Source organism: Miniopterus natalensis, chromosome 9, assembly GCF_054644295.1.
Source record: "Miniopterus natalensis isolate mMinNat1 chromosome 9, mMinNat1.hap1, whole genome shotgun sequence".
NCBI classification, from domain to species: Eukaryota; Metazoa; Chordata; class Mammalia; order Chiroptera; family Miniopteridae; genus Miniopterus; species Miniopterus natalensis.
Window position 1 is genome coordinate 25,402,223 of NC_142089.1, and position 9,265 is coordinate 25,411,487.

Below are 9,265 nucleotides of genomic sequence, written 5' to 3' on the forward strand. Positions count from 1 at the left end.
GGACAAGGGCAGAGGAGGTGTGGGGTTGAATCTAGGGTTCAACACCCCCGTTCCTGGCCACTAGGGCCTTCCTGTAGTTTCCCTTTGGAATAGGAAGGTGCCATGGGAATTGGGTAGGATGAGGGTAGTCAGGTGGGCAGTTGCACCTTGTCAGGAGTGTGTCCTGGCAAGCCTGGACAGGCTGTAGCTTTGACTTCAAGCCTCTGATACCTGGGTCCTATCTGCCATTATCAAGTTTCTGCTCCGGCCTACACTCAGCCTGTGGGGTCTGGCCTCCTGCCTGTTCCCTCCCTGCTGAGAGAGGAGGGGGAACAAGGTTGCCCCAGGGGCTATGGAGTCCCTAGCCTGGTCGAGTCTGTTAACTTCTCCCTGATCCCTTCTCTGTCTTGTTTTGTTTGGTCTCTGTGTATCTCTGACCCCATTTCCCTGTCCCTGCCCCCTTACGGAGGCGAGTTGGAAACTCAGGATCTGGGATGGAGCATCCCTGCACACCACCTGGTTTCAGTAGTCCCCTGCCCCCTATTCAGGTTTAGGGAATGACCTGAAGGCCTCTTGTACTCTCTCCCTATAGTGTGACTATTGGGCTATTTTGGGGGTCACTGGGGGATCAGTGAGGATCCCAGGTATTCATAGAGGTCAGAAGGTGATCATTGAACAGTACAAGGGTGAGGGGGCTGTTGAACTGGGCTCTGGATGGTCAGTGAGGACGAGCAGGGGTCTGGGTGGTGAGTAAGGCCAGGGGGTGGCATGGGTGGGCAGTAGGGACATTGGTGGATACCAGCTAACGAGCTTGCCTTTCTCTCCATCACAGGTAGCTTGTCCTGAGCGGTGGCTGACCATGGTGCTGGCGCTCTGGATGGCCTCTGAACCAACCCTAGGAAGGACCATGGTGCCCCTTGTGCCTGCACTCGTGATGTTTGGTTTGGTGGCAAGCGCCTATGGAGACAGTAAGTCTGACCTCTCAAATTGTAGGATCTCCCAGGTCAAAAGGTGTATCCCTGCTAGCAGGATTCTAGGATGGGTGGGCAGTAGGGACATTGCTAGTAGGGACCAGCTGCTAGGAAAGACCAGATGGCTAGATACCCTTCCAGACCTTCTTCTGTCGTAGAGAGCCCCTCACATGCAGAGCCCCCATCCAAGTAGTTCCCCAGCCCCATACTTCCTGGGTGCATCCTGTGGAATGCCTGCCTGTCCCTTAGGCACAGCAGGGTTGGGCATGTCTGAGCGTGACCCTGTTTTATGGGCTGGGCGTTAGACATGTCCGGGATTCATGTGGTCATTGGATGACATGCTCAGGCGTGTACTTTGTCCGCCACTGCAGATCTGGGCAGAAGACACAAGTGAGCCATGACGGGGGTTGGCTTGGGAGTGGGGGGGGGGGGTGATGCACAAAGAACGTGTATGGATGTGGGAATGAGATGCCACATGTGTCCACAGATTCAGGGAGGGCTCAGAAGGCAGAGCCATTATAGCTCTTTCCCTGGGCTAGAGGAAGACTCGGGTGTGGAGACACTGAGTGCCTCCTTTCCCTCTCCCTTGAATCTTCAAGGCAGAGGGGCATCCCCCTCTCCCAGGCCCTCAGCCCACGAGTCTGGGGAAGATTGCACTTGGGCAGGAGGAAGCTGGGCTCCAGCACCCTCGTATGTGTGTTGGGGGAGATGGGATTGTCCCCTGTCCAGATCCAACTCCGAACTTTGGTCCCTTTTCTGCTGCCCTTCCCCCTGCCTGGCACTGTGAGACTGGCCGCAGCCCGCCCCGTCACCATGGTTACCACTGCTTGGTTGCTGGTGGGAGGCGGGGCACAGGGCTGATTTAGCCAATCTGAACACTGGGGGGGAGGGGCGAGGTCGGAGCCAAGGTCCCTGGGGGAAGCGGCTGTTCCTAGCCTGCTGTGAGCCCAGAGGTGGCTAAGGGCCAACCCAGGGGTCACCCTGGGGGTCAGCAGACCATAGGGTTTTCCACCCCCCCCCCTCCAAGTCTCTAGGCAAAGATCTCTCTCCTTGCTCCACCGAGGCCCTTTCTCCTAATGGCTCATTAATTATTCAGGACTAGATCTGGAGAGGGGTTGGACTGGAGCTCCTGCCCTTTGTCCTCCCTGCTGGGCCCTGGTGGGGCTAGAAGGGCAAGAGGGAGGGGAGGGTATTTCTCCCAGGACATGCGGGTAGTGGGTAATGGGAGCATTGAGGTGCTGGCAATGAGAGGGCTGGACAAGCCAGAGTAGGGTGGGGTTGGAGGGGGTGATCTCCAGGCCTGGTTGGAGAGAACTTGAGCCTGTAGGGGCAGGTTGGGGTAGAAGTCATCAGGTGTCACTCCCACATTGGCAGGGAGGTGAAGGCTTGTTAAGAGTTAGGTGTGGTCAGTAGCCCTTGGACATTGCTCCCCCACCCCCACCCTGGACACTTTTAGGACCTTCACACAGGGAGCTTGAAGGCAGTGGGAGGACCGCCCAGCTGGGCTTTTGGAGTCCACACATCCTGGAAGAATAACTGCCTTTCCCCCGCTTCACACCCAACATGCCCCAACCTGTACCCCTCACTCTCATCCCCCCAAACCTGCTCGTCTTCCTGTTTTCTCTCCTGGCGAATGGCATTACCACCCACCCAGCCATCCAAGTCAGAAACCTGGGACTCCTCCCAGCCTCCTCCCTCTCAAACCCCACATCCAATCCATCACCAAGATCTGTTGTTTCTACCTTCTAAATATCTTTGGAATGCATCCACGTCTATCTCTGCTCCCTTCACCCAAGCCACCCTCAGCTCTGGTTTGGGCTTTTGTATGCAATAGCCTCCTGATAGCTTCCTTGCCTCCAGTCTCTTTTCTAATAATCCATTCTTCATTCCAAAGTAAGAGTCATGTTGCAAAATGAAATCCTGATCATGTCACCCCCAGTTTAAAACCCCTCACTCTCCTCTGTTGCCTTCAGGATCAAGTCTAGGGGTCTTAGCCCTTCTTCAGACCCTGCTTTGCCAGGTGTCTGCTAACCTCATCCTGCACTCTGACCCCTACCCACACCCCCGCCGTGCTGACTTCTCTTAGTTGCTCACATTCTTCCCAGACCTCTGTTCCCCTTGTTTCCTCTACTTGGAACACTCTTCCCATCCCTTCCACCTAACCAGTTCCTGCTCACCTGGAGACATCACTTCCTCCAAGAGCCTGGGTCATGTCTTATTCCTATGCTTCTGTTGAATTGCATGATTGTGCCCATCTGCTTTGGGTCTGCCTATTCCATTGGACTGTAAATTGGGCTCTGCGCCCAGGCAGAGAGCCATGGGACAGGGGCCTGGGCTGGGGCTGTGGTGACCTGGCCGGGGGAGGCAGGTCTGTCTTCCAGGCCTGCCTTAAACTACACATACTTTTGGGTCGTCCCCCTGTCATGGCCTGGCTTGAGCTGGGCTTGGGAGACTTCTAGCCAGGGGTGAGCAGCAGTTGTGGACAGGGCTGCTGCAAAAGGTAGGGCAGGCACCCCAGAGAATTGACGACCGGAGCAGTGAAGCGCGGAGCGGACAAATGTGTTTCTATAGGCCTCTTAACGAGACAAATGAATGGGGGCCTTGGCCTCTGAGGGGAGCAGAGGGAAGGGGGGTGGAGAAGCAGCTGCCAGAGTTAGCCCAGAGGCCCCATCATCACTGCCTAGTCAGCTCCAATGGAGACCTGGGCACCCAGGCACTCGGGGCTTGGGCAGTTCCCCCAGCCTGGGGCTTTGTGGCTTCTCAAGGGGGAGGCTTGTGGGGCCAGAGGCGGTCCTGAGCAGGAAGAGGTTTCTGCTGATCTGCCATGCGTGTCAGGTCTGGATGGGATGAATCCACACAGGCCCGCCTTCGGAACCTGCAGTGTGGGTTGTTACTGCGGGTGCTGTGTGGGGAGCTCACTGGCACAGAGGCAGTGACCTCAGCATCTTGGGAGGAGGGTTGGGAGGCTTCCTGGAAGAGGGGTGCCCCTGAAGGGTGAGTGGGCATTTGCTAATGGGGGTATGGCATAATGAGATGAGATTGGAGGAAGAAGCAAAAATGGGCCTGGCCTCCTCCATGGAGCTCAAGGGATGTAGGACCCAATTTGTTCCCAGACCACGTGGGATAAGCAGGGATGTAGGACCACATGACCAGGGTCCCAGTGTGGGGCCCTGGTTATAGCCCAGTTATTTGGAAACTTAGGAGCCGAGAGCAGGGTGCCTGATGGTTGGAGGGGTAGGTGGCGGGTGGGGACAAAGGCCTGAGTAGCTGAGGATGTGTCTGTCATATCATTGTCCCTCCCACCAGAGCCTGTGGAGCTGGAACATGCAGGGTGCTACGTGCAGTTCTACAGTGCCCTCCCACCTGTCCTTATAGGTAGAGAAGTCCTGGAGTCCCGTCTAGACTCTGCCCTCTGTGGGACTTCCAGCAGGTTGTTTTCTCTCTCAGGGCCTGTTTTCCTATTGCACAATGAGGCTAATCACTCCTACCTGGAAAGGTTAACTGAGGTCACCTGTTCAAGGCACCTGGCACGTATGTGCTCCCTCCATCAGAGACCAGGACCTAGGGCTCCCTGTGTGTCCCCAAGAACCCAGGGTTGTCTCTGAGCTGGCTTAGGGTGGGGTGGCTGGAGCAGTCATAGGAGCTGGCACTAATGGGTCCCCAGATCATTGGGCGGCTCAGGGCCTGGGAAATCACCTCTCCAGGAGCTCCCTCCCCTGCCTGGCAGTCCCTTGGCTACTGCATGTCTGCTCTCTGCTTCCGTCTGCTGTTTGTGTGGTGTGTATGGGTACTCCGCAGGGAAGGCACAAAATAGCAGTGAGGCTCCAGTGGAGGAGCCTTGGAGGTGGCCCAGTTTGGCTGGCCCCTAAGGGGTGTGCCCACCCACTACTAAGCCAGCCTGCTGTTTCCCTCCATAGGCCACTCCTTCCCACCTTGCTTAGTTTCTCAGTTCATGCTGCCTGAGAGCCCCAGGGCATGCTTCTGGCTGCTGCTGCCCAAAGGGCTGGGCCTCCCCATTGGTAGGAGAGGGTCAGGCTGAGGGGATCACATTCTGGTTGTGCAGAAAGCATGGTCTCAGAAGTTCTGTTCAGACCCTCACTGAACATCAGCTTTGGATCAGCACTGGACAGAGTGGTCAAGTCACCTGGTTTTATCCACCTGCCTGGGACCTGACCAGTCACCTTGGCATGTGATGATCGGTGCTGGGATGGGAAACCCTAAGTCTTCTGGATACAGAGCAGGCTCCCACAGGCTTGGGGGTGGGACACCTGAGAGAGGCAGAGCACACGTAAAGGCAAGGAGGTGCCCACGGGCCTGGCCTGTCCAAGCAGGCCTGGGTGGGGGGTTGCTATGAGGTTGCTATGGGGAGTCCACCTGGGCTGAGCTATGTTTCAGAGCACTGTGTGGCCCATGGCAGATGCTGTTTTTTGAAAAAGTCAAGATAGGTGAGTCTGGAGAGATTAACAGGAGCAAGTATGGGGAGGAGCTTGGGGAGACAAACAAGGTTTGGAGCTGGTGAGAGATATGGTCAGATTTCTGCTACTCAAAGGTCTGCCTGGTGAACAAAAGGGGAGAGGGCTTGGCAGGGCTCTGGGACTAGGATGAGCTGGAGTTTGGTTTGGTTTCTATGCTATGTGAAGTGCCCTCAGGTAAGGGGGATTTGAGGGGGTGTTGGGGAAAACCAGAGCAAGGCCAGAGCGAAGGGAGGGACTTGACCCTGGGCGGTACTGGGCTTGGGCTGCACTGCTAGTCTTGCTAGACTCTGGTGGGTGGGTGGCCAGGCGGGGCACTGGTCCCATTCCAGACTCCAAGGGGTGTTCTGCCTCCTCCGTGGCCCCAGGCCTTGGGCCCAGTCCAGCCTCCACATAGTACTAAGGCCTTTCCCCTTCTCCTCTCTCCTGACCCATACCTGGCTGAATGCCACTCCCCAGTTTCTGGTTCTTTGTTTGGCCCTGAGGCCCCGCCCCGCCCCCAGGCACACTTGCCTGGCCATTCTGGTTCAGCAGGTTCCAGCCTCTGGTTTCTGTGCAGACACGTTGATACAGGAGCCAAGATGGATTTCTACCCCAGGCTTCTCTCTGGTGGAGGCGCCTTCACCCTGTGTGTGAGGGGTACAGACTGCATCCTCTGCAGGCCTCCTCTTGTCTGTCTCTCCTTCATTTGTTCTGCACCCCTGCGTGCCAGGAAGTAGGTTGGGCACTGCAGCAGGGCAGGAGGCAAGGGAGGCATGGTGTCTGCCTGCCCAGGGCTATTATCCTAGGTGGGGAAGCAGCTGTGATTCAGTAGTCCCCAAAATGTGGAAAAAGTGATAACCTCACACACATACATAACAAACCATGAGCAGTGCTATGAGAGAGGCAGGTGGAGTTAGCAGAGAGCTTTAAACCAGAAACTGAGCTAATGGAGCTGGGGACATTGACAGAGGGGACAGAGGAACATTTCCTGTGGAACATTTTTAAATTGAGTTCAGAAAGGTAAATAGGAGTTAGTGGGTAAAGAAGTAGTTTAAGAGGTTTGTGGCAAAGGACCAGCCTATGCAAAGGCCCTGAGGCTACAGGAGATATTGCATATTCAGGGGATGGGAAGCCAGGGCTCTGGGGTCAGACCTGTCAGGGCTCTGTCTGCCATGATAGTTTAAGTTTTGAGAGCAGCGCGAGACCTTTGGAAAGTTTTGATCAGGGGAGAGAGGCTGTCAGTTCACCCTGGCTGCTGAAAAAGAATAGACTGGAGGGGGCAAGACTAGAGGCAGGGATACTGCCTGTTAGGTTGGTGGAGGGCCCAGTTAGGAGAAGCCAGTGTCTGGGCTGATGTGGTGGCAGTGCAGGAGCAGGGCAGGTGTGGGGGAGGGGGGCACAGAGTGTGCATTCATGGACAGGAGGTGCCCCCTGCCCTGGTGGAGCCTGCGTGGGCAGAGTCCTGCCTGAGGACCTAAGTGAAAGGTGCAGGCTCTGCGGACAACTGCAGACTGGGGGAGCCTAAAGCCTCCTTCAGAGGACAGTTGGGAGAGGGTGGGACAAACAGGCTTCCTGAACCTTTGTGTTGTCTCCATGCCACCCTGGTCCCCAGCGGGCTTGTGTGTTATCCCTACCAAGGCTGCTCTGAGCAGCTGCCCTTGCCCCCTCTAGCTACGTCAAGAGCGGTCAGATGAGTCCCAAACTTTAGGATTTGGAACGCTGGATCAAACCCTGGCTCTCCCCCCAAATCATTGTGCGATTTGTCCTTTATTTAACCTCCTGAGCCTCCATTTGAGAAATGGGGATGATACAGCCTACCTCCTGGGACTGTTTTAAGACCGACAATGCCAAGGAGAGTGATGGCTGCCCTCATGCGAGGCCCACCACATTTTGTCTTGCACAGACCCTGTCACCAGCACCATTGTGCAGATGAGAAAATGGAGGCTCAGAAAATGTGAGTGATTTGCTTAAAAATTATATAAAACCTCCAGAGCCCACTGGGCCCTGGGGTGCTCAGAAAGATGGGTTCCTCCCTGCTCCCCACAAGGGTAAGCCCTCCCTACACTCTGTACCTGCAGCTGTCACTCCTGATCCTAGTATTTCCCCCGGACCCTCCCCACCTCGGAGGCCTGCCCCATCTGCTGTCCCTCCTCTCTCCGCTGGATTGGTGCCCTCTTCCTGTGTGCAGGCTTCTTCCCATCAGCATTTAAACATTGGCTTTCACATCTTAGAAAAAAAGAGAAGCGAAAATGTAAAAAACCTCCTCCAACCCTCATCCTCTCCAGGTGCCATATTTTCTTTATCTTCCTGTCACAGCCAGTCTTGTTTACATAGTCACTTAACTCTTCCCTCCACTTCTTCACCTCACTCTTACTCCTCGGCCTCCTTTGCTCTGGCTTTGGCACTCACCGTGCCACTGACCCTGCTCTTGACGAGGCCTCCAACAATACCATGCGAACAGTTTTGTGCCTGGTGTTTTGGAATCAAACAGGTTTGAAATCCAGTCTCAGATGTGCTGCTCGTTGGCTGTGTGACCTTGGACAAGTGACTTGACCTTTCTGAGTCTGTAAACTGGGGATAATGCGATAAAGTACCTGGTGCAGAGTGGGTGCTTAGCAAAGTACTTTCGTCATTGCACACGCACGTTTCTGTGCCAGGGTCCCAGCCAAGCCTGGATGCATCAGCACTGAGCAGGTGGACTGAAAGGTCATTTCCCACGGTATTAACCTTCCTCTAGCTGTTCATTGGCCTGATTAATAGGAAATGGATCCTCTGTCAGGATTAACGAGGTGTTGCTATGTCTTAGTGAAGGCTGGTTTTCTCTGGTCTTGTGACCCTGGGTGGTAGGATTCATAGGACAGGTGCTCCAGGTGGGCTCGTGGTGATGTGGGCATGGCAGTGCAGTGGCTGAACCCCCTCCTTCCTCCCCTCCCCCTGCCTCCCTGTGGACACTTTGGGGAGACATCCAGGCTGTCAGAAGGCAATAATCCTGTCAGTGGGGGCAGGGGGCAGGGTCAGATTTACAGGAAAGCATTCACTTGGGAAGACGTCCAGCGATACTTAGGAGGTGGAATGTCTAGACCTTTGGGACTGCTGGTATGTGGGGGCCGGAGGAGAGGAAAAGCCATGGTTTCTGGCTTGAGCATTGGAGTAGATGGAGGTACCATCACTAAGGTGGAAAGCAGTGGAAAGAAACAAGTCTGGGGTAGATACTGGGGCTGTTCCCAGCAGCTGTCAGCATGCCTTTGTCCTAGAGCTTGGAATTGATGGGGGAATGGGAGACAAATGAGTAGCGGTTAAAGCATGGACCCCAGACTCAGAATGCCTGAGTTCAAATCTCAGCTCTGCCACTGTGTCACATTCAGCAAATACCTTAACATCTCTGTGCCTCAGTTCTCTTCTTTATAAGCAGAGGTAATTACAACATCCACCATATGTGCCTACAGCTGTTTGAACAGTGCCTGGCACATAGTAAGCACTATATAAGGGTTAGGTGTCACTACTGTTATTTCTTCTACAGATCTTTTTTGCCACAACCCCATCCCTGTGACTGCCACCTAGTGTTGGGCCTGTCTGCAGTGACCGTCCTGTGATGACTTGGTGTCTCTCTCTCTCCAGGCAAACCTGTCTTCGTTAAGGTCCCTGAGGACCAGACTGGGCTGTCAGGAGGGGTGGCCTCCTTTGTATGCCAAGCCACAGGGGAACCGAAGCCACGTATCACGTGGATGAAGAAGGGGAAGAAAGTCAGCTCCCAGCGCTTCGAGGTACATCCTCGGGTGGGAAGTGGCAGGCAGGGCTCAGGGTCTGCCTACTCCAGAGTCTGGTCCTACATCCGCTCCCCTTGGTGTCTGTCTCTGTCTC

General features: G+C 55.2%; 1 long non-coding RNA gene across 4 annotated transcripts in view; it reads left to right on the top strand.

Annotated features, from left to right (window-relative positions):
- LOC107542726 (uncharacterized) overlaps positions 1 to 9,165 on the top strand; it is a 79,472-nt gene extending 70,307 nt beyond the window's left edge. For all 4 annotated transcript variants that reach the window (XR_015715030.1, XR_015715029.1, XR_015715031.1 and 1 more), the window contains 2 exons: positions 812 to 947; positions 9,023 to 9,165. This is a non-coding gene — a long non-coding RNA (uncharacterized LOC107542726). The remainder of the gene's footprint in view (positions 1 to 811; positions 948 to 9,022) is intronic.
- Positions 9,166 to 9,265: the final 100 nt, after the last annotated feature.